At 41.9% G+C, this 25,731-nt stretch overlaps 1 protein-coding gene across 2 annotated transcripts in view; it reads left to right on the forward strand.

Moving 5' to 3' along the window:
- DPP6 (dipeptidyl peptidase like 6) overlaps nucleotides 1–25,731 on the forward strand; it is a 1,116,244-nt gene that overhangs the window by 217,292 nt on the left and 873,221 nt on the right. The window contains exon 1 of one of the 2 annotated variants that reach the window (XM_069958876.1): nucleotides 21,983–22,069. The exons of the other annotated variant lie outside the window; for it this stretch is intronic. The gene's annotated coding sequence lies outside the window, so the exon portion shown is untranslated. Of the gene's footprint in view, nucleotides 1–21,982; nucleotides 22,070–25,731 lie in introns of those variants that run through there. 2 annotated transcript variants of the gene reach the window in all.

The raw sequence follows: 25,731 nt of genomic DNA on the forward strand, positions 1-25,731 counted from the left end.
AAACAAAGCTATTCATGCAGGGATATATTCACCACTCACATTTTGCTGCACAGTTGAAAGATTTGCTGCTCCGGGTTCTTAGAAATCTGCATTAAAACCAATGGGGGAGCTTTGATGTTTGCAGCAAGGAACACAGAGCAGTTCCTAAACCTGTCTCAAATGATGTCACTATAGTAAAAAGGTGATAGCAAAGTTAAAGGGGTAGTGCGGCAGTAAAAAATTATTCACAGAATAACACACATTACAAAGTTATACAACTTTGTAATGTATGTTATGTCTGTGAATGGCCCCCTTCCCCGTGTCCCACCACCCCACCCGTGTACCCGGAAGTGTAGTGCATTATACATACCTGATCCGTGCCGACACGCGTCCGCCATCTTGTGCCAAACGTCATCTTCAGCCGGCCGGCCCGAACACCTTCGATCTTCCCGAGTGCCGGCCACGTCATCAGCTGCTCAGCCGCGATTGGCTGAGCATAACTGTGCTCGGCCAATCACGGCTCAGCAGCTGATGACGCGGTCGGCACTCGGGAAGATCGGAGGTGTTCGGGCCGGCCGGCCGAAGATGACGTTTGGCACAAGATGGCGGACGCGTGTCGGCACGGATCAGGTATGTATAAAGCACTACACTTCCGGGTAGACGGGTGGGGGTGGTGGGACACGGGGAAGGGGGCCATTCACAGACATAACATACATTACAAAGTTGTATAACTTTGTAATGTGTGTTATTCTGTGAATAATTTTTTACCGCCGCACTACCCCTTTAACAATCACAGTCATGGTGCAATGTTCTGATATCATGGTGCACCGTGGAGCAGCCTGTTTTAAAATATGCGTAATACTGCTATACATATTGATCAAATTATTGATCTTCTTTGCAACCTATCTGCTGTTCTCCTGCTCCCTAAACACTACTGGCTCCCCAGCATGTGAAACATGATTCCTATAGAAAAACGGGGCATAATCAGGGAGTAGTGGTGATAGAAGGGATGTGGTTTGTGAGGATAGTGGAAGCATGTTCATGTACTGTAACTGCATGCAGTACAGTAACTAATCATACTGCAGCTGCTATAAAGTCTAGTGTTAGGGAGAGAATGCTGTACCTTTTTATAGTTTATATTATAAATTAACTAAATAAATAAATAAATAAATTATAATAAATTATAAATTTAAATAAAATTATAGAAAAGCAGGTTGGTGGCCTTCCATCCAGCACTTCAACACACATTTTATGATATTTAGCACTATTATATATAAGTTGATTTCTACTTTTTTAGCTTCCTGTCATTGGGTAGTAGGGGCCAATCTTATTTTGTAATAGGGTCCAGTGGTGTAGCTTCCATGGAGGCAGACCTCACAGCTGCTATGATGCATGGGCTGCAGGTCCTCCCCCCCCCTCCCCGGTAAGGCTTGGCCTCTCTCCATGGTAGCTACAACACTCACTGAGAGGAGAGCCTCCCGCAGGGACTCAAAGCAGCCTTCAGATGCCCCTCCCGGACTCAGAGTGGCCTCACAACCGTCTCCTCCCCTAACTCAGAGGGGCCCGCAGCCCCTGGAATCAGAGCATCCTATATCCCTCACCCTTTCCCTGATCTCAGAGGGGCCTGCACCCCCACCCCCTCTCTGGACTAAGAGTTGCCCCAACACCCGCCCCCCCCCTGGACTCAGAGCGGCCCATTTTTCCTCAACCCCCCCCCCCCCCCTACCAGTGCACAGTGTCTTAGAGCATGGCCGCGGACAGGTGTGTATGTCGGATTTTGGGGGGCCCCATAGCAAAAAAACTGTATGAACTGCATGTATCCTAGTTACGCCCCTGATGGGACCCTATAAATACTTTAGTCCATTATCAATGAGGACTTATGCTAAACTGTCTTATTTTCCGAGTAATATAAAAGAGTTTTTATAACTTACTTGTTAGAGTAAAGATTCTTTAAGGCTTGTTATTTAATTGCGTCTTTACTAGTGGTGAGCGCTATTTTGTTTACACATCCCTTCAAGGGACAAAAACACATTCAGTTATTGAAGGTGTACAGCTCAACTGAGCACCCCAATGCTCAATCGAGCTCGATATTTGACCGAGCATCGAACTTAACACTTACAGTATCTTTGCCTTATCTTTGATCAGAAGAATTTCCTAGGGGGGGGGGGGGTTCCTCTGCTCAGTGCACTATTACTTTCATATAACATGTATATTATATTGCACTTCCATGTTACGTATAAAAGGCCAACTTTAAAATATAAGGTCAACCACAAAAAATAATAAAATTAAAATTATAGTAAAAGAACACACTGGGCCAAATGCACTCCTTGTTGTAGGGACAGATTCAGACAACTGAAGGACCCTATTCGAAAAACACGTGCATGCCCCCTTCCATGGGAGAGGGAGTGCTTGACCTGATTTTCTCATACACAGTCCACACAGGTTTTCCATAGTGTTCAGACTATTACTAGCTCTTACTATGATATCAAGCAAGCGCTGTACAATACATAACACAATTATAAACTATAAACTGGCCCCATTATAGTAATTGGTGAGAACGATTGTAAAATAATTCAGGAGACTGAAAACTTAACAATTCGATGTAATCACCAAAAGCTTAAATGAAACACGAATCTCAGCAGCAGAGTATTGGATTCCATGCACATAGTTACGCATTTACTGATAATGGGAATACAGATATTCTTATAATAGGAAAGTCGTCAAAGCTGAGATATTATATTTTGTTTTATGCTCTGTACAAGTATAATCAGAACTCGGCACAAAAGATCATCCGGCCAGTACTGCAGTACCAGCCAGCATGATCTTTTTTTTGAGACTGGCCCTTCCGTGACTCGACCAGGTCACAGAACGGCCGGTCTCATACTGCCTGTGACCATAGCCTTAAACAGTAATGTTGCAATTCATTTAAAAGACAATAGAGATCATAACTAAAAAAAGGACAATGGAATTGATTTACGCATATCCGCAGATATAAAAGAATAAATTCAATTTATGAAACACAAAAGCCAACAATGTAGATAAAAAATAAGTAAAAAGCTCATCAATGGAGCATATTTAGATACCAAGGAAGGGGGGGATAAAGCATATCCTCAGTCCCACAAGAACAGATACTATATGCAGTCACCTGGCAAGGCATAAATATAAAAAAAAACAATATACCAATATCCAATATTGTCAGCTATGGATTTTGTGCACACAAGGTAAATATAATGTATTCATAAACACCCCCCTATGGCTGCTGACTCGCTGAGCAGGCCTGGTATGTCATGTTCCAGTTTTGAGGTTGATGCGTTCGCTTGAAAGTATACGATATACGGCCGCACAATGCACACTACATATGGACTTACGGCCCTATCGTATACGGCGCCGTGAAAAATGAACACAACCATTGTTTGAGGGCGGAAATGTTCCAACTCACGGCCGTGAATTTAATTGCGGTCCTGTACGGAGTACTTATTTCAGCCAAATTGAACTTGATTTTTCGATCCAAAAGGTTCTGTGAGTTTTATTGGGCTGGGCGAAGATTTCCAAGTAAATGGCCTGCTTCAGATCGCTTCGAAACAAGCTAGGGAAGCATAACTGTACTACGGGCGTTTGTTCGCGGTTCGTACGCATCTGGCCGCATGTCTATTTTTCCCACGGCCGTAGTTTCAGCCGCACATGTACAAACTACGGCCGGAATGGTACGTAGTGTGAACATAGCCTCAGTCTGTCAGTGTCAGTCAGTGTCTGTGTCAATAATGTGTGTTTGTGTCCGTTAGTGGTGTCTCAATTGATTGTGCATAGTGTTTGAATGATGGGTTCATAGTGGAAGGATGAGGGGCCCACTAAGGCTGTGTCGCCTGAGGGCCCGCAAAAACCTAGAGCCGGCCTTGGGTATTATTACCCAAAGTGTAACTTTCTCAGGGGTGGAGTTTTCTTTCTGATCTGACATGCTTTCTGCTGCCATCTACAGTATGTCAGTGTCAGGAACTGTCCAAAGCAGAAAACAGAAGTAATGTACAAATCTGTATAACTTTATGTTACCAGTTATTGCAATTCCTGCATGCATAGGTATCATTTTCATTACAATTTCAGACATCATGGTGGACCCCAATTGACAAAGTCAATTTAGTCCACCACCTGTTGGTGTCCGCCATGTAAAAGATCTCATTGCCGTGAACCCCACTTTTTCCCCGCAGCCACTCTCTACTACTTTTGAGAAAGTTAAATGAATAAAGAAAAGCAATGTCTTAGCGGACCTCTGTTTATATGATAATGGTGAGAGTTATGATAAGTATTCTTCAAAAATGGAAAAACTTGTTACGCATAGAATATAGTGATTGAGTACAATACTAAAACCGGCACACAAAAGACGAAGGGCAGATTTATTCTAATTGGTGGAATGTATGTACATAGGCATTTCCAATACCATCATTCATTGTTCCATTGCCTGCTATCTTTATCAGACTGAAGAACCTCACATCTCTGAATACTGCTATAGGGAGAGGCACGTTCTGAATGCTCTCGCTTCAATCAAGAGACTCTTAGGAAGGCCCTATAAATTCAGTCATTCCATTCTCCCACTACAAGCCAATTTTCAGACCTTCCCTCTAAAGTGTGCACTACAGCCCAGTATAAATGATGGTTATTGCCTTATTCCCATGGCTGTCAAATGAATTGAGCAAGAGAAATATGTTCAAGCCAGCGTTCCCCTCTTATAGACCCTATCTTTGTCAGTGACATAGTATCCTTACATCTGAAGGGGGTTTTATTTTAATAGTTTCATTTCCACCTGTCCGAATAAAAAAGGTTATAGCTCCAGTTCAAAGTTATGATGAAGGTAAGAACATTAAAGGAGCAATCAGAATTCATGAAATATGTCTTTTAGGACTTCAATGAAAAAAAATAAATAAAAAAATCACTGTACATCATATGACAAATTCTTCATATTCTGATGGGATATGGGAGAGTGGCACATTGTGGGTCCCCACCCAGAACCAGGTTTCCGGTGTGACTGCGTCTTCTGCATCCCTTACGAGTCTACCTGTGATTTGGAGGGATCAAGGGGAATTGACTGAGATTGGGTTCACACATAGTATGTTGGTCGGTAATTTTAGCCAAAACCAGGAGTAGAACTGACAGGAAAAAAAAAAAACTACAATGGAAAGAACCTGTTTTGGACCAAATCATGTTTTTTGCTAAAATATTGACCAAAATACTATGGGCGCGATTTATCAAACTGGTGTAAAGTAGAATTGTCTTAGTTACCCCTAACAACCAATCAGATTCCACTTTTCATTCCTTACAGATTATTTAAAAAATGAAAGTTGGAATCTGATTCTGATGCTAGGGGCAACTAAGACAATTCTCCTTTACACCAGTTTGATAAATCTCCCCCTATGTTTAAACCAAGACCTATTCTACATTCCTTTTCCCTATATCACTGTGTTACAAAGCAGTTTTACTCTTCTGGGAAGATGGGTGATAACTAGAGATGAGCGAACTGTTCGGACTTTTGGTGCGACAGCATCTGCGCTCTCTCGGCATGCCTTTGATCCTGGCCGCATACTTGCGCTCCTGCAAAAATGCGGCCAGGATATTCCAGGGAATTCAACAAGGATTCCCCGGAATATCCTGGCCGAATATTCCCGTGTGGCCAGGATCAAAGGCATGACGAGAGAGCGAACTGCTTTCGGACCAAAAGTCCGAGCAATTCGCTCATTTCTAGTGATAACTTCTAAGAAAGTTAGCTTGACTATTGGTCGCTTGGCTGTCCCATGAACAACAATAACTTTATTATTATTATTATTATTTTATTATTATTATTTTATTTATTTATTTTTTAATATTATTATTATTCTATCGGTGTCCTTCCTGACAATATATGATTAGTCAGGTGGTTACTGCTGGCACCTATAGTGGGCTTTCTAGCTTAGGTGACGAAAAGCTTCTAGTCCATAACTCTTGCCAGTCTTTATAGTCTCAGTTTGGAGCTTGAATAAGTTGAATAAATTTAGTATTATGCACCTGAATCTTTTCTTATTTCCCTTACTGCAGCCTCTGTGTTCCTTGATGTATTCTGAAATCTGTTATAGTTCAGGTTGCTTAGCGACTGTTTGACTTTTTCTCGGTGTGACCATGAAATTGAGGACATGTAGCTATTAAAGGGGTTGTCCAGGCAACATATTTCTTCGACATATACTCGCCCACTTACCTCCCTTTCTCCTGTGCCACCGCTAATATTATAAAGGTGAAGCTTCTGCTGTAGGGATTCTGGGGATGTGACATCACAAGCTTACATAGCCAATCAACAGCCATAGCTGTGTTCTTTCAACTAATTGGCTGAGAAGTCCTGTGATGTCACAACCTTCTCTTATCTCTTATCTATGGCTGTATCAATGTTTTCCCAAATTCCCTAGGGTTGCATCCAGCGAGTTGTGCCCATCTCTTTTTGCAATAAATTGCTGGTTTTCAGAAGGGAAATAAACTAAAAAACATTATATGGCAATGTTCACACAATGTTTTTTCTTGTCCGATTATAATTTTTTAAATGACAACCGCTATTCTGAGTCCAAAATGACATCAGTTATTTTGAGGAACACATTCATTCTTTGGATGGACAACAGAATCTGCCTGTGCATAGAATAGAGTCTATGACACGGGCGAAGACGCATGCGCCTGCCGCAGTCCACGAGTGGACACGAGCGGCGGATTCCGTAACGAAATAAACGTCCATACACTGTGTCATTGGATGTCCGTCATTCCATTGACTTTGCAGTCAGTTAAATCACGGCAATAAAGGACGTCTTTTTTAATAGAAAAATTGTCAGCCTTTTCTTCTTTTTTTTTTGATGTTGTGTGACCATAGTCTATACCTGTTACATATTACTAAGCATTTTTGAATATTTTTTGCTTTTCAATAAGAAAAATACATGGGAAAAAATGAGAGATTTGCATCACTGGTGGTAAACAGGTTCAAAAAGTAAAAAAAAAAAAATCTAAGGAAATTTCTTCTCTGCAAAACGTACACAGTCCTTATAACCCAATACCGCAGGGCGTGTTTATTCCCCATAAGTGTATAATTTGAGAGAGATGAGAACTTGTTATACATTCAGAATTTACTAGATTTGCAGGGGCAAAAAACTCCAGTCTAGCTTCTCCGCTATTTTATAGATTTTCATTTTCATGCTGAAAAAGGTTTTACACACTTGACTAGGCCCCAAAGACTAATTCCGGGCATTTATCTTGAAGGTTTAAAGCCGTTTAATACATTTCAGTGGTTTATGTTGGATAATATGATGCATGCATTATAGCCCTGGAAGTAAGTGACAGATGAACTGTTTATTATGGTAAAACTTTGTGAAAGCCATCGCCGCAATTCAGCTGCTTAACACTTGGAATTTTTAAGAATTCATTGAAAAGACATTTAAATTTGACATAATTATACCTTAGGCATAAGCATACAAATAAGTACCTACAGATGTGTCCTTAAGGCTATGTTCACACAACGTACTATTTTTATTATTTTTTTTTTTTTTAAACAACGGCTGTTCTTTTCATGCTGCAATGATATGCACTGAAGTCAATGGATGAACAACGACCATTGTTAAGATTGCTAAACAACGGCCGTTGTTCAATGCATTGTTTCATGGACTTCTATGCATATCATTGCAGTATGAAAAGAGCGGCTGTTATAATGGAAAACAATGGCTGTTCTTTTAAAAAATAATATATTGTGTGAACATAACCTAAAGGGGTACTCCGGTGAAAAACAGTTGTAAATTACTTCTTTTCAAAAATCTGAAGTCTCCCAGTACTTATTAGTTACATACTCTTGTATGCCCTGCAGGAAGTGGTGTACTTTCTAACCTGACATAGTACGCTCTACTGCCTCCTCTGTCCATGTCAGGAACTGTCCAGTGTGTGTGTGGGTGTGGGGGGGGGCATCCATCATGCCCGAAAAGTACAAGTTTTTACCATAACATGAAGCCCCTCTAGTAGTGGATGAGTTCAGGAGTCTTGATAACTTTCTCAAAGTATATAATATCACATTTTCTGTACTAGATATCTACAGATGGTAAACTGATTAAAAGACTTATTCTTTAGGCTTCATGAAGGAAGCTGTGGTCGAACAATAATTCGTGCCGTTGCTAAGCAAAATGAAGTACTACAGCCTGCAAAATACACTGAGGGGAAGTCACAGGGAGAAGTTAGGATGGAAACAAATATATGTTCTGGAGCAAGAATCTCAGCACTACAGATGCAGGAAAGATATAGGGGGAGATTTATCAAACATGGTGTAAAGTGAAACTGGCTCAGTTGTCCCTAGCAACCAATCAGATTCCACCTTTCATTCCTCACAGTCTCTTTGGAAAATGAAAGGTTGGAATCTGATTGGTTGCTAGGTGCAACTGAGCTAGTTCTACTTTACACCGGTTTGAAAATCTCCCTCATGGTCTTATATTGCTCAGCCTAGGATAGGCATGTGGTTGGGAACCACGTAAAGTACCCCCCCCCCCCCCCATGTGAATGAGACACAATGTATATAGCAATCTCTCCCTGCTCCTACAATCATTAGGATAATTATGAGGAGAAGATAGGGTTATGCCAATCCTTTCATGTTTATCAAAGCGAGTCTACCATCAGGTACATTTGCTTTAAGTTTTTCACATGGATAGAACGGCGTCAGCGCAGGGAAGCCTTTTTTTGAACCGGAGACCAGTTCCCGCACACAGCACCATTCTATTCCCTGGTACAGGCCGGGGGGAAGCAATGGACATGGGGAAGCTCACCCCCAGTGGGAGGAAACCCTGGCCCCTCTATTATGTAGTTCAGCCCAGAATCTGAACGTATAGTACGTGCTTTAGTTTATATTTATGTGGTGGATTACTTACATCGGAGGCTAAAATTGGTATTTGAAGTGTCCAGATAGTTCTGCAATTGCTTAGGCAAAGTATGTACAGGAATAGAGAGTGCTGTTCAAGGCAAGAAGGAGTCCCTGTTTTTGTTAGTACTCTAAAGTCAATGTACCACTAGTGACTACACATCACTTTGGGTTTTTTACATGAACAGACCGACGCGGACGCTGGGATGCTGGTGAAAAAGTCCTTTTTTTTAAACTGCTCCTCGATTCCCGTGCATGGCGCTGGTCTATTACAGAACACTGGCGTAGCCTGAAGCACTGGGGTTGTGCCTGCCACTCCCCAGTGTGACAAAACTTCCTCCCCTCTGTGACATGGCTCCATTAGAATAAATGGAGATGCGTCACAGAGGGGAGATTGTCACACTGGGGGGCGGCGGACCCTCCGCCATTGTTTCAAGATGGTGCTCAATAATAGACCGACACTGTGCTCGGGAATCGGGCAGCGGTTCAAAAAAATTCTTTTCATGTAAAAAACCTAAGGCAATGAACCTAGTGGTACATTGCCTTAAGAGGTTGGATTTGGATGGACATTGTAACACGTATAACAAATCACAATAGGTTTAAATTGAAACAAATAAAATTTTTTGTGAACTTTAGATCACATCAGATTGAAGCCAAACTGATTTTCTTATATTTTTATTTTGTAATAAGAAATGTAACATTTCTATCAGCTTAAGATCACACACATATATGTATATAGTCTTAGACTATAATTATGTGTTGTGAGTAAATTATCTCTAATAAGATGCATTTTTTATGTTTCTATTTTCTCAAGTAATAGCATATCTGTGGACGTTGTTTGCGGATGTCTCCAGGAGCAGGTGAAGGCCGGGTTATTGAGGTGATGTTCAGTTCAGTTATGGTCAACAAGTGTTCGGCATACAAAATGAGGAGCCATTATAAATAAAATATACTGTCAGGGGGAATCAATAGCTGGATATATGAGCACAAGGCTGAGTTGTCATATGAGAGGGCTATAAACTTTAATGCATAGCACACTCAATATTGATTTTTACATATAACACACTGGTCCAATCATGACAGTCATACAAAATATGTGTCGCTCTTGTGCATACACACCTTATACTTGAAGCAGTGGTTTAACTTAAGATACCTTAGACAGCGACACATCGTATAGAGGAGAATTTCACTTTTTTTTTTGTCAGATCCTGCGCCTATATTCCAAAGTTGTGTATAAGTAGTAAAACAGCCTGATACCAGTTACTACATCATAGTATCTGCTTAGGGTCCTATTACACAAAGCGATTTAAAATAATTAACGACTAAAGATAAACGATCGCAAACAAGAGTGTTTATCGTTAACCTGAAATCGTTCACCATATTACACAGAATGATGGTCGTTAGATACGATCATTATTACGATCCTTATTGCGATCGTTATTAAAAACAATGGGCAATGTGCTATTACACTAAACGATTAGTGAAAAAATGCGGAACTTGAGTAAACGAATGGGGAATGACAGCGAACGATTAGCAAACGATTAACGATAATTTTAGGTTCAGATCTAAATCAATGATCAACGTCATACGAACGACTTTTCGATTGTTTCCTGCAATTACACAGAAAGATTATCGTTTAAATTCAAACAATATAACGATTTTTCGCACGATAATCGTCCCGTGTAATAGGCCCCTTATAGATTAAAGGGAATCTGCAATTAAGGTTCTAAACTGCCAACACTGTTGGATAGCTTTTAGGTCATGGAAAGACATGGTACCTTTCATACAAATGTCTGTGCTTCTAGAAAATAGAAAAAATGCTTTTATTTCCCTGTGCAAAGTGTCAAAGAGAGGTTACCAAACCTGCAAGCTTGAATGCCTCCTTGCTCCTCATCCCTATCCCTGCCTGATTTACAATCAAGTCAAGAATCATTTTTACACAAGTGTGACAACTAACTTCTGATACCCGATTTCTAAATACTGACAACTGAGTTCTGACTACTGACAACTGGCAACTGACTTCTTACTACTGACCTCTGCTTACTGGCTTCTAACTACTAACAACTGACTTCTGACTAATGACAACTGGCTTCTTACTACTGACCTCTGACTTCTGGCAACTGACTACTGACAACTGACTACTGACTTCTGAGAAGTCAGTAGTCAGTTGTCAGAAATCAGAGGTCAGTAGTAAGAAGTCAGTTGTAAGAAGTTAGTTGTGAGTAGTTAGAAGTCAGTTGTCAGTAGTTAGAAGCCAGTAAGCAGAGGTCAGTAGTTAGAAGTCAGTTGTAAGTAGTTAGTTGTCAGTAGTTAGAAGTCAGGTATCAGACGTTTTCACACTTGTGTAAAAATGATTCTTGACTCGTGATTGTGTGGGAAAAATAAATAAATAAATGTAGAAAAAAATATATTATTATTATTATTATTATTATTATTATTATTGTTATTATTATTATTATCTTAATCTAACCCTACCCCTATAATGTAAGTTCAGATCATACTGTTCCCCTGTGCTGCCAAATAAAAAGTACAGATATTGACACATGTTCCTTATAAAACTTCCTTTAAATAGAAAAATTAAAAGTAAAAGCGGTCAGAATAGGTTGATTCACAGTATTTTTTTTATGGTTTTATTTTTTGTGAGTATTAAATTATACCAAACCAATATAAACTGGATATTGTTGTCATTATACTGACCCGAAGAATAAATATGAATATTTTCTGTACGGTGAGTTTACTAACATATACAACAGGGTGTTTCTTTTAATCCACATTATACTACATACAACATTACCTTACTGCAAAGCAGTAATATATTTTTTTTAAAAGTAAAAAGTAGGATTGGAAAAGTTGGAGAAAACTGAGAAAGAATGAAGAATAAGGTCTGCATCTGCTCAGTAAGGCAAATAACTTTTTAAACGTTTTATAGAGTTGTGGTGAACTTTGTGAGAAGCTAATAACTTAACACAAAAGTTTACAAATGGTGAATATTGACAAAGGTAACAGCAGGAGCCTGTCTATAGTGACATACTGGGGGTGCCTTGACACCTCTTAGTATAATAGCTGTCATATTTGTACCCTCATAACTTTCCCTTCAAGCACTCCCTCCAATGCTGACTTGCACAACATAAGCAAATTGAGTGCTAGGCTCCTCGGGGGAGGGTGACACGAATGATGGAGTGTTTCTGATTTATGCATTTTTATTGGTATTTCTTGGAGTGCTGTCCCTGCAGCCGACCATTTGTATCTTTTACAGATACATGTAGATCTCAAAAGAGCTTCATATAATAATGATGGGAGGAAACAAATCTGGGAATCTAGCCAGTTCCAGGTCTCCAAAGCAATGAAGGGCAAATATGTTACTTCTTATGTGTGTCATACTGAGATCTATCTACCTACCTATGGATCTATCATCTCTACAGAAGCAATACAGGAATACCGACTAAAGAGACTACATTTTAAGTAGTTTTCTATTATTATTATTATTATTATTATTATTATTATTATTATTATTATTATTATATTGTATAATTGTTATATATATATATATATATATATATATATATATATATATATATATATATTGTTATATTCATAACAACAACTATTATATATAGTTTAGGATAAACCAGTAGCACATTAATGTGAATTTTATTCTATTCCATTTTGAATTTTATTCCTTTTTTATTTAGTTGGAATAAAATTCACATTCATTTCAAGAACAGAATGCTGCTGGTTTATGTTCAACTGGTTACGACCTGACGCACAGGTCCTACCCATTGGCACCACCAACAAGCATCGCGAGTAGTGCTACCCTCATCCGCAAGTATATATATACAGTATATATTTGGGGCAACAAACAAAGATTGATCTTTCTTGCTCCTTTAATCCGCCCAATATTCAACTGGGGCACACAATCATTTTAGAATGTAATACAATAGCATCTAAGGATATGTTCACGCAAGATTTGTTCCTCTTCATTTAAAATGATGTCCTTCATCTTGAGTTTAAAATGATGGACGGCATTTCGCTGTTTGGTTGCCCTTTAGTACAATGACGACTGATTGGCCTTTGGGTGTGTCTTCAATTGAAAAGTCCATTGAATTTAATAGTAAAAACGGCGAAAGGACGGTGTGGTGTGAACAACAAATAAATAATGTCTGCTGTTTGCAAAAGATATCCGAAAATTTTTGACATCATCATTATTTGGACGTCCGCACAGATAACGTCCGTTATTTAATACACTGTCTGTATTGGATGTCCATCATTCATTGAAAGGGTAAGCGATGCCTAGCGATATATTATGCTGACACTGTCTTCTGTATGGGACTGTGTTCACACATTGCACTTTCATTGCATTACTGCATCATTTAATCATAGTACTTATTATTTAATTGCAGTACATAATAATATGATTGCAGTACAGCAGTCTTTGTGAAAATGCTGCACTACTGCGAGAGTACTGCAATGGAACCCCAACATGTGTGAACATTAGGGGAGATTTATCAACCATGGCATAAAGTGAAACTGTCTCAGTTGCCCCTAGCAACCAATCAGATTCCACCTTTCATTTTACAAAGAGTCTGTGAGGAATGAAAGGTAGAATCTGATTGGTTGCTAGGGACAACTGAGCCAGTCTCACTTTACACCATGTTTGATAAATACCCCCCATTGTCTTTGTAATGCAGTGGAGCACCTATGATGACCCTCTCTGATATTTATATATTTAAGTACTAAAAGTAGCAAGAAAGTGCTAACAGATGACCATGGCCCCTCTTTGTCAATTTGCCTGTACCCCTTGATATCATTGCCTAATGTACAAGATACAGACTCTACTGATTCATGAGTCTTGACATTGCTGGGCTCTTAATAGGTTTAGAGTTCATATTTAATATCATGATTCAGAGTTTAAGGAGTAAAAAGTCTTTAAAGGGATACTCCGGCAAAAATCTTTTTCTTTCAAAATAACTGGTTTCAAAAGGTTATAAAGATTTGTAATTTAATTCTACTTGAAGATCTCCAGTCTTTAAGTACTTATCAGCTGCTATATGTCCTGCAGAAAAATGGTGTTAACCCCTTAACGACATCGGGCGTACCCATACGCCCCCGTTGCCTGGGCTTTAACGCAAACGGGCGTATGGGTACGCCCGATGTTTCCCCGATCGCTGCGTGTTCACACACAGCGGTCGGGGAAGATGGCCTGCTATAAATCATAGCAGGCCATCTTAGCTTCACGGCACGGGGGGTGGTTAACACCCCCCGTGCTTACGATCGCCGCTATAGGCTAATCAATTCAGATCAGCCAATAGTGGCGATCGGAACCTTTCCGGGTCATCGGTGACCCGATGACCCGGAAAAAAATGGCGGTCGGTGCTGTCCGAGGACGGCACCGACCGCCATTACTGTAAAAAGTAATGGTGATCGCCGTGCCACCGGCCCGATCGCCGTGAACGGCCGGCCGTTCACGGCGATCGGGCCGGTGGCACGGCGATCAGAGTCCCACAATATAGTAAATACCTGCCCTGGACCCCTCAGCTAGGTAGCCGAGGGGTCCAGAGCGGGTATTTGTACATTACTCACCTGTCCCGGGCTCCTGATCGGCGGCTTCCGGGTTCGCGGCGTCCTCCGTCATTCCGTTCGGTCTTCGGGTCTTTCCGGCGGTCCCCGTCGTCTTCTTTCGGCTATTTTCGGCTCCAGCCTCGTCATTTTCCGGATTTTGCGCTCTGCTGCCCCCTAGCGGCTGATATGTGTAATACACTTATCAGCAGCTACAGGGATATTCAGAATGTAGAAAAAGGGTTTTTTTTTTTCCAAATTTTTTTTTTTCTATTTTCCGCACCCTATCGCCGCTGAGTGTTGATCAGCATCGCACGAAAGTGCGCTGCTAATCAGCAACTCCTCCTTTTTGGCGTAGGGTGTTTTTTTTCTATATCCTACTGCCACGGTCTGCTTATAAGTGCCGCACATAAGTGCGGCATTTATCAGCAACTCCTTTGTTGGCGTAGGTTTTTTTTTATACTTACTGTAAAAAAACACGTAAAAAACACTACATTACACCACACTACACTGAATAAAGTTTGACACTACACCACTACATACCCCATATACCAATCCCCGTATAAAGATGGCCCCCAGGGTGTTTTCGGCGTCAGAGGGATACGTTATTATTGCCTCCGACACCGAAACAGCCAGTGAGGATGAATGGGGGGATCCTTCTTTCCTCCATTCATCCTCATCATCCAGTGACGTGTCTGGGGGTAGCGTAGCGTACGCTGCCCCCCAGACACGTCTTTTCCGCCAGTACCGTCCCAATAAGAGATGACGGTATGGTGTGAAATTCTACAAACTCTGTGAGAGTACCTCAGGGTACACTTACAGATTTAGGGTACGTGCACACTGCGGAATGGCGAAGGATAACCCTTTGTGCATTCCGCAGCTGGCACCCACCGGAGGACTGATGCGGGCGCATTTCTCTACCCGTGTCATAGACTCCATTCTATGCACGGGCGGAATCCGTCGTCCATCCAAAGAATGAACACGTTGGACGGAGAGCGGAATCCGCCCGTGCATAGAATGGAGTCTATGACACGTGTGGAGACGTGCGCCTGCATCAGTCCGCCGGCGGGTGCCAGCTGTGGAATGCACGAAGGGTTATCTGTCGCGATTCCGCAGTGTGCATGTACCCTTAGAGTGTATGTAGGAAGGGACACCCGAATCCAGCCCCCAGATGCCCCCTCCCCCCCCCCCCCATCCTTGGAGTTAGTGGGAAGGTCGTCCGGGAACTGATCTTCCCACTGCTGGATAAAGGTCACCACCTGTACGGGGATAACTTTTATACCAGCGCCCCCTCTTCTGGTCCCTCGCTGCCCTGTAGCTTGTGGCACGATCCGTAAATATCAGAAGTAGTAATAGCGCCCTAATATTTAGTAGCCATATAGCGGCCCCAGCGCTTCTGGATATGAAGGACCCCCTATCGCACCAGGGCAACATTTTCCAGGTGACGTCCCCCACACAGGAGAATGGGAGACCCCAGAAGAAGTGCAGAGTGTAGCGTAACAGGGGGATCAGGAAGGACACCATTTACCAGTGTGACACCTGTCCTGATCCCCCGGCCTCTGCATACTGGATCGCTCCAAGGCGCACCACACGTCACTGGGGTTCTACATCATCTAAATTCTGTCCCTTATTCCTATTTCAGGGGTCACGTTGGTCCAGGGATTATTCTGATCGCCATTATGGAGTCAGGAAGGAATTTTTCCCCTGTGATAAGGCTACTGTCGTCTGCCTCACGAGGGGTTTTTGCCTTCCTCTGGATCAACACAGGTTGAGTTTGATGGACACCTGTCATTTCCAACCTTATAAACTAATAATTGGCCTAATACCCCCAAATAAATTAGAATTGTCCCTTTTCCCCAGCTAAGTAGGTATGGCCGCCATTCCCATTAGAGGATGCCATGATGCAATTACAAAGCCTCTGTGCGGCCAGGACAGTAGAAACCCCCCACAAGTGACCCCATTCTGGAAACTACACCCCATAAGGAATCTAAGAAGGGGGGAAGCTGGGATATGGCCCCCTGGTGACGGCCACATTTGGGACGTGAAAATGAAAAAAATTGTATTTTTTATTTTCTCGGCACATGTTCTACGTAAGTGCCCGTCACCAGTGGGGTCCATATGCTCACTGCACCCCTTGTTAGATTCCTTATGGGGTGTAGTTTCCAGAATGGGGTCACTTGTCGGGGGTTTCTACTGTCCTGGCAGCACAGGAGCTTTGTAATTGCGACATGGCCTCCATCCTCCATTCCAGCCTCTAAATGGCGCTCTGTCCCTTTGGTGACTTGCCCTGTGCCCATATGGCACATTATGCCCACATGTGGGGTATTTTCGTACTCAGGGGACACTACCCTACACGTTTTGTGTTCATTTTCTTTTTTAACCCCTTGTGGAAATGGAAAAAAATCAAGGCTAGACCAACATTTAGTGTAATTTTTGTAAAATTTTTACTCTAAATTATTAATCTTGTCATGTTTTTTCATTTTCACAAGGGGTTAAAAGATAAAAAAAAACATTTAATGTGTAGAGCAATTTCCCCTGAGTACGGAAATACCCCACATGTGGACATAAAGCGCCATGCGGGTGCAGTGTAAGCCTCCGAAGGGAAGAAGCGCCATTTGGTTTTTGAAGGCTGGATTTGGATGGAATGGATTTCGAGGGGCCATGTTGCATTCAAAAGGCCCCTGTGTTGCCAAGACAGTTGAAACCCCCCACAAGTGACCCCATTATGGAAACTGCACCCCTCAAGGAATGTAACAAAGGGTGTAGTGAGCATATGGACCCCACTGGTGACGGACACAAATGTGGAACAATGTGGCGTGAAAATGAAATATTACATTTTTTACACTATAATGTTGGTTTAGCCTTGAATATATCATTTTCACAAGGGGTTAAAAGAGGAGAAAAAAAAACAAAATGTGTAGCGCAATTTCCCCCGAGTCCGTAAATACCCCACATGTGGACATAAAGCGCCATGCGGGTGCAGGGTAAGCCTCCGAAGGGAAGGAGCACCATTTCGTTTTTGAAGGCTGGATTTGGATGGAATGGATTTTGTGGGGCCATGTTGCATTCAAAAGGCCTCTGTGTTGCCAAGACAGTTGAAACCTCCCACAAGTGACCCCATTATGGAAACTACACCCCTCAAGGAATGTAACAAGGGGTGTAGTGAGCATATGGACTCCACTGGTGATGGGCACAAATGTGGAACAATGTGGCGTGAAAATGAAATATTACATTTTTTACACTATAATGTTGGTTTAGCCTTGAATTTATCATTTTCACAAGGGGTTAAAAGAGAAAAAAACACGCAATATGTGTAGAGCAATTTCCCCCGAGTCCGTAAATACCCCATATGTGGACATAAAGCGCCATGTGGGCGCAGGGCAAGCCTCCGAAGGGAAGGAGCGCCATTTGGATTTTGGAGGTTGGATTTGGCTAGAATGGATGATGAACGCCATGTCGCATTTACAGAGCCCTCGTGCTGCCAAAACACTGGAAACCCCCCACAAGTGACCCCATTCTGGAAACTGCACCCCTCAAGGAATCTAACAGGGGGGGAAAAGAGGATATGGACCCCTTGATGACGGGCACATTTGTGCCATGAAAGTGAAAAAATGAAATTTTTCCCTTTCACGTCACATTGTTCCACATTTGTGCCCGTCACCAGTGGGGTCCATATGCTCACTGCCCCCCTTGTTAGATTCCTTGAGGGGTGTAGTTTCCAGAATGGAATCACTTGTAGGGGGTTTCCAGTGTCTTGGCAGCACGAGGGCTCTGTAAATGCGACATGGCCCTTGAAATCCTTTTCAGTGAAATTCAGCTTCCAAAAGCCAATTGGCGCTCCTTCCCTTTGGAGGCTCGTCCTGCGCCCCCTTGGCACTTTATCGCCACATGTGGGGTATTTCTGTACTCGGGAGAAACTGCGCTACACATTTTTTGTCTTTTTTTGCCTCTTATACCTTTAAGAAAATGAAAAATTGAAGGCTAGAACAACGTTTTAGTGTAAAAAATAAATTTTTCTTTTTTCACGCCATATTGTTCGGAAAATCTGTGAAGCACCTGTGGGGTCCAGATGCTCACCGCACCCCTTGTTACATTCCTTGAGGGGTGTAGTTTTCTAAATGGTGTCCCTTTAGGGGTGTTTTTTAGGTTTTGACACCCCAGAGCCTCTGCCAACCTGAAGTGGTACAGTCAAAAATGACCAAATATAACGGAGGCGTTGAAATTCACTAGGCGCTCCCTTATATCTGAGGCTTGTGGTTGCGTCAAATAGCGCAATAGGGTCACATATGGGGTATTTCTATAAACTGCAGAAACGGAGCAATAATTATTGGGGTGCATTTCTCTGGTAATAGGTTTATAATTATGAAAAATATTGGATTACAATAAAATCTCTGCACAGAAAATTAAAATTTTCAAATTCCTTACACACTTAGCTTTTATTTCTGTGACTCCCCTAAAGGGCTAAAACACTTTCTGGATATGCTTTTGCAGAGTTTGGGGGGTGCAGTTTCTGAAATGGGGTGCTTTGTGGGGCTTTCTAACATACAGGCCCCTCAAATACACTTTAAACCTGAACAGGTCCCTAAAAATATCTGATTTTGAAATTTTACTGAAAATTTGGAAATTTGCTGCTAATGTTTTAAGCTCCCTATTGTGTAAAAAAAATGAAAAATAGTTTAATAAATGCCGCCAACATAAAGTAGACATGTTGCTAATGCTATTTAATATATAATTTATGTGGTATAACCACTTTCTGTATACGCAAAAAAGTTTCAAAGTTGGAAAAATGCATTTTTTCAAATTTTTTTCACATTATTTGGGGTTTTTTCATAAAGATTTGTTATGAGTATCGACTCCAATTTACCAGAAATGTAAAGTACAATATGTCACGAGAAAACAATCTCAGAATCAGCCGGATAGGTAAAAGCATCCCGAAGGTATTAATGACTAAAGTGACACTGGTCATATTCATAAAATTTGTCTCTGTCATTAAGGCCATTTCAGGCTCTGTCCTTAAGGGGTTAATTATAATTATTATTATTATTATTATTTCCAGTTTTCTATAGAAAGTTTTCTATAGAGATTTGCTACTTCTCTCAACAGTTTCTGTCATGAACAGAGGTGGCAGTAGAGAGCACTATGTCAGACTGAAAAGAAAACACCACTTCCTGCAGGACATACAGCAGCTGAAAAGTACTGGATTTTTAAATAGTAAGTAAATTGCAGATCAATATTACTTTCTGAAACCAGTTGATATAGAAGAAAAATATTTTCGTTGGAGTACCCCTTTAAACCCCAGTTCTGTAGGAGAAGGCAGGATTACCTCAGGTATCGCAAGACCTGGCATATTGCACCTTATTGTCTTGTAAACTTTGAAAAGCTGGCTGATTTCAGGGATTATATAGTCTATCTATGTCGGAATCCAAAACCCGTAATTTTAACGAGGAACAATAAAGATTTTAGAGAGAAGGAATGAGTAACAGGCACAATGTACATTGGTTTTAGCTCCTGTGCGCCAGATCTGCAGGCAGTGAAATACACATCAGCAATACATTCCGACAAAACTGGCATAGAGAATGTTAATAGCCATGGAAAATGTTATAACCTAAAGGACAAAACAATGAATCAAAGGACGGTGGCACTGAAGAGCCATAGATGTGTTTAAAAAAAAGTAATCATAAAGAAAATAAATCACTGATTAATAAAAGAATCAGAAAATAAATCAGATTCATGCAGAATGTAAAGGAGAAATGAGTAATGCAAAACTAGGAGGATGAGAAGATTATTATGGAGAAAGATTGAGACCATCATAAACCGCTTCAGATGGAATCGCCAGGGCCGGATTAAAGGGAGGGCACCAGGAGCACATGCCAAGGGGCCTCCACCACTAGGGGGCCTCCACCAGCCTCAACCCGGAAGTGGTGTCTGGAAGCCAGTCCCAAGTGCACAAAGCATGTGGAAACCTTACCTGGACACAGCACTGGCCACACTGCATGCTGTCCAGGGAGGGAGGGAGGTGTAGGGTTAATCCTGTGTAAGCATCTCCCTCCCGGCAGGCTCAGACTCCCCCCTGGTGGGTCTTTGAAGGGATTCTTCCTGTCAAGCTTCCGGGTGCTGGGACCTCAGCAAGGAAACCTGATCTCTCCAACAGGGATGTGACATTATGGAGCCTGCTGGAGGATCTGTCACAGCGGCTGACAGGCTGAAGGAAGAGAGAAGAGCCAGAAGAAAGAAGACCTGTCATCTGCCCAGATGAGGTGAGTATGAGGTTTTGTTTTGTATTAGCACATCAGAGCAGGGGTAAATACTATCGGGGCATATATCAGAGCAGGGGTGTATACTAGGGGGGCATATATCAGAGCAGGGGGTATATATTATACGGGCATATATCAGAGCAGGGGCCTATATATGATATACAGCCTGTGTGCAGTGTATGGTATATAGCCTGTGTGCAGCTTATGATATATAGCCTGTGTGCGGCATATGACATATAGCCTTTGTGCAGTGTATGATATATAGCCTGTGTGCAGCATATAACATGTAGCCTGTGTGCAGTGTATGATATACAGCCTGTGTACAGTGTATGGTATATATAGCCTATGTGCAGCCTATGACATATAGCCTGTGTGCAGTGTATGATATACAGCCTGTGTGCATGTAGCCTGTGTGCAGCTATATATGACATGATCCTTAGGGTATATTCACATGTACCATATCCGCTATAGATTCTACACAGCCTTTAAATACTTTCTGGGTGCTCCTTACTACTTCAGCTAGTGTACATGGTTGGGAACTGAAGATGGGACCTAGACTTGCAAGTCCAGGTTCTGCCTGCGATTCACAACTCCATATGCTGCTGTGGTGGCTAACACAGTGGACAAGAGAGCACAGAAAGTACTTAAGTGCTGTGTTCTCGCATTGAATTAAGTGGGAACACACTGCAATACTCACCCCTCCCCCATCCTGTCTCTAGGGCCTGGCATCTTCCTCTGGACTGCAGCCTCTAGGGACCATCACATGCAGAACAGAGGAGGTTGCTGAGCCATACAGTCAGGAGTGAGGAGGGGTTGGTGCTAAGTCCCCTACAGCAATCAGCCACCTATATAGATTGCTGTATGGTTTATTTGTGGGGGAAGAAAATGGGGGGTCCCCCCAACAAAACTGTTGCCCAGGGCCTCCACCAACCTTAATCCGCCCCTTGGAATCGCACATTAAGGGTGCACAATGTGGGCGGATATCTGCACCTATATCATGGCTACAAGTCCTGACCACAGGTCTACCATCATTTACGATACTCTCAGTTTAGATCTTTTGGCTGTATTACATGTAAAAAAAAAGCCCCCCTTTTTGAAACCGACCTAAGGAAAAGGACAGGACAAGAAAAACTTTGACACCTTGGGGGAGATTTATCAAACATGGTGTAAAGTGAAACTGGCTCAGTTGCCCCTAGCAACCAATCAGATTCCACCTTTCATTTCTCACAGACTTTTGGGAAAATGAAAGGTGAAATCTGATTGGTTGCTAGGGGCAACTGAGACAGTTTTACTTTACACCATGGTTGATAAATTCCCCCCCTAGTCTCTTTTGATGGCAGGTGGTGAAGAGCCTCAGGTTGCAGTGATTTCTTTCGGCGTTGCTTAAGAAAAGGTAGGTTTGCAAGTTTGGTGCTTCAATACTAAGGGACCTATGATATGGAGGGATAATGCCTGATTATCGCCGATAATGTCATATTATCGCCCTATGTACTAAAGACAATGACAATCAGCCGAAGAAAGGATTAACGGTTGATCGTTGTCGTTTAAGCTAGCTTGAAAATCATTGTTCGTCAGCGGCACATCGTTTCTGGTTACAGTGATACGCGGTCGACAGCTGAGGAATCTGAAAAGAAAATAATAACCTTTATACTTACCTGTCCAGTCTCCCCCAGTGTTCTTAAAGCTTCTTCCCGCAGCCAATGCTGGCACTTCTGAGATGGTCTTTGAAGTGACAGGCTGCTCAGCCAATCACTGACCGCAGCACTGGCTCATCTTGGCCAATAATTGGCTAAGCGGGCTGTGACTGCATAGACTATCTCAGAAGTGTAAGCAGTATCTGCGGGTACTGGGCAGAACTAGAGGACACTGGGGAGAGTGGAAAGTTAAGTATGAAATTTATTATATTACAGTTAAGGCAAGGGCTGCACCGACATCATTATTGATGTCTGTACAGCACAATTATCAATCCATGAAATAGGCTCAGTAAGTGAGCACCAATCTATCAGACTGGCACTTACTCACGCTAGTCATCGGGCCATGCAATATGGCCTTAAGATCAGAAGCTGCCACTTAAAGTATAGGGCCATGTTCACGTGGCGTACAACACCAGCCGTTCCGTGACCTGGCCGGGTCACAGAATGGCCGATGTCAGAGAAGATCATCCTGGCCGATACTGCAGTACCAGACGGATGATCTTCACTGCTGCTGAATTCGGATACGGGCGCATCAGTGTGTGTCCGCATCCGAATTCCACACTACACACAATAGAGTGTTCGGCCAGAGCCGCATGCTCTATTGTGTGAACTTAAAGATTCTCTGTGGCCACTAATGATCCCGACCGGAGTGTATACTATGTGTATACACTCCAGCCGGGATTCCATAGAGGGCAGCACAAAGTAAGTGTCATAATAATAATGGCCGTGTGAACATAGCCTAGCTCTGGTTCTTAGAAATCCTCCAAAACAGGGGCAAGAGCCTCTGTTACTGCCTGTTTGACCCTTTGATGACAGTGGTCTATGACCTCAACCTGATCAAATGGGATACCTTGGTCTGATTGGCTCACCAGCCAGAAACCAAAAAGGACCCTTGGGCTTGTTCAATAAGCCTCTTGCTACAGTGCTAGTATAGCTTTAGCAGGCAGGTTGTGTCAAAGTGACATAGGGTATAATGTATCAGCATACAGGAGTAAGCTAATACATTATAAGGCTATGTTCACACAACGTCAAAAATATTAAAAAGGCCGATTTTCATATTTAAAATAACGTCCGGTTTTGCAGCAATTTAACTGACTGCAATGGCAATGCATTGAAGTCAATGGGAAGACGGACGTCCAATGCACACAATGCATTGCATAACGGACATTTTTGCAGCGGACGTCAAAATAATGAACATGATCATTATTTTCGGACGTCTTTTGCAAACAGCTGAGGTTTTTTTTAGTAGTTCACACACAGTTTTCCTTTAATCACCGTTTTTTCTCCGTTTACTATTAAATTCAATGGACTTTTCAATTAAGCCACACCCAAAGGGTAATTAGTAACCCCAAACTAGAATAATGTCGTCATTAGAAACGGAGCAAAAAAACCTTGCGTGAACATAGCTTAACTATGAAATAAAGGTATGAAACACACACACACACACACACATATGTGTGTGTGTGTGTGTGTGTTTCATTTATATATACAAGGCTTCATACAGCCACATCAATAACAAATAAAAACATATTGGCTGTTCAAACACTGGGAATGATTGACAGCTTTTCTGGACACACACAATCAATGTAAACAGTCAGACTGGAGTAAAGGGCTCCACAGTTAAGTAAAACGTAGTAATAACCCCCCCCCCCAAAAAAAAAAAAAAAATGCTGGTGTTGTAAGATTGCATCTAAGGTTTGCCTGTAGTTATAAATCGTGTCTCTTTTTTATTACATTTAAGTAACATGGCAAATTTAACCATACATTTCAGTCCCATTTCAAAGTGATGGTGTGTATTAATAGGAATAGACTCTTTTATTGTGGTACTAATAGCAATAGTGATTTTTATTGGCCTTTTTTATGGTATACAGAGGTGGAATTGTTGTAAGCCATTTATCTACTAAGGAAAACAAATAGCTTTTCATTGTAATGATATATGATACATATTTGTGAGTAGAATGAATTTCATGGCGCCATGACTTCATCACAGTATATCTTTTTAATTATTTTTTTATTGTAATAGGGGGAAAAAAATGATATCCAAATTTAAAGAGAACCTGTGGCCTTGATGTTACTATCATGAAATAGCTGAGGGTGCTCTGCTCACACACATTTAGGCTATGTTCACACTACGTAAATCTACAGCCGTAGTTCTCGCCGCAGAACTACAGCCGTAGATTTGCGGGGTGGAACATAGCATTATTTGCTATGGGATCCTGGTCGGAGCGTATATGATGCCAGGATCTGTGCGGCACCGCAAACAACTGACAGGTCCATTATTTGCGGACGGAATTCAATGAATTCCGCCCGCAGAAGGACCTGTCAGTTCACACAGTAAAGCGAGCGGCTCCGGCCGCTTGCTTCACTCTGTGCTATGGGAAGCTCTGATGCGGGCGCGCGCTGATGCGCCCTCATCAGAGCTCCACGGAGGAAAGATCATCTGGCTGGTACCTAAGTATCGGCCGTGATGATCCGGGCTGAGACCGGCCGTTCCGTGACCCGGCCGGAGTCACTGAACGGCCGGTCAAATATGTAGTGTGAACATAGCCTTAGGCTGGGTTCACACTACGTATATTTCAGTCAGTATTGTGGTCCTCATATTGCAATCAAAACCAGGAGTGGATTAAAAACACAGAAAGGATCTGTTCACACAATGTTAAAATTGAGTGGATGGACGCCATTTAATGGCAAATATTTGCTGTTATTTTAAAACAACGGCTGTTATTGAAATAATGGCAGTTATTTACTGTTATATGGCGGCCATCCACTCAATTTCACCATTGTGTGAACAGATCCTTTCTGTGTTTTTAATCCACTCCTGGTTTTGGTTTCAATATGAGGACCACAATACTGACTGAAATATATGTAGTGTGAACCTAGCTTTATACAGTATCTTGATAAACACTTCCGTTTCCAGAATATGTGGATTTATAGTTTGTCTGACATTTTTATAATAGTTAGATAGACATGGACTTAATTTTAATAATGGGAGTGAATGTTAGGTGATGGGCATGAATATACAGTTAGGGGGTATGTCAGAAGCATACATGACCCTCAATGTAGAAAGAAATCCCCCCCCCCCCCCCCCTATAATATATAATAACACCCATTACCTGATAATAATGCTCATTATTAAAGGGGTTGTCCAAGAAGCAGAAGACTTGTGAACCCTTCTGATCCCTGGAAGTAAGCCCTCCGAGATGTGGTGGGGGCAGATGTATAGCCCATCATCGCATGTGGGAATGGTTTTGTCCAATTCTTTGGAAATTTGGTAATATTTTGTTAGGTGATGGTTGATTATTGAATTTTAACCAGCATATTACAGTTCTGGTCACGTCATGATGGTCTTTCTATTAGTTTG

The sequence above is a fragment of the Dendropsophus ebraccatus genome, chromosome 2 (genome assembly GCF_027789765.1).
Source record: "Dendropsophus ebraccatus isolate aDenEbr1 chromosome 2, aDenEbr1.pat, whole genome shotgun sequence".
In the NCBI taxonomy this organism is placed as follows: Eukaryota; Metazoa; Chordata; class Amphibia; order Anura; family Hylidae; genus Dendropsophus; species Dendropsophus ebraccatus.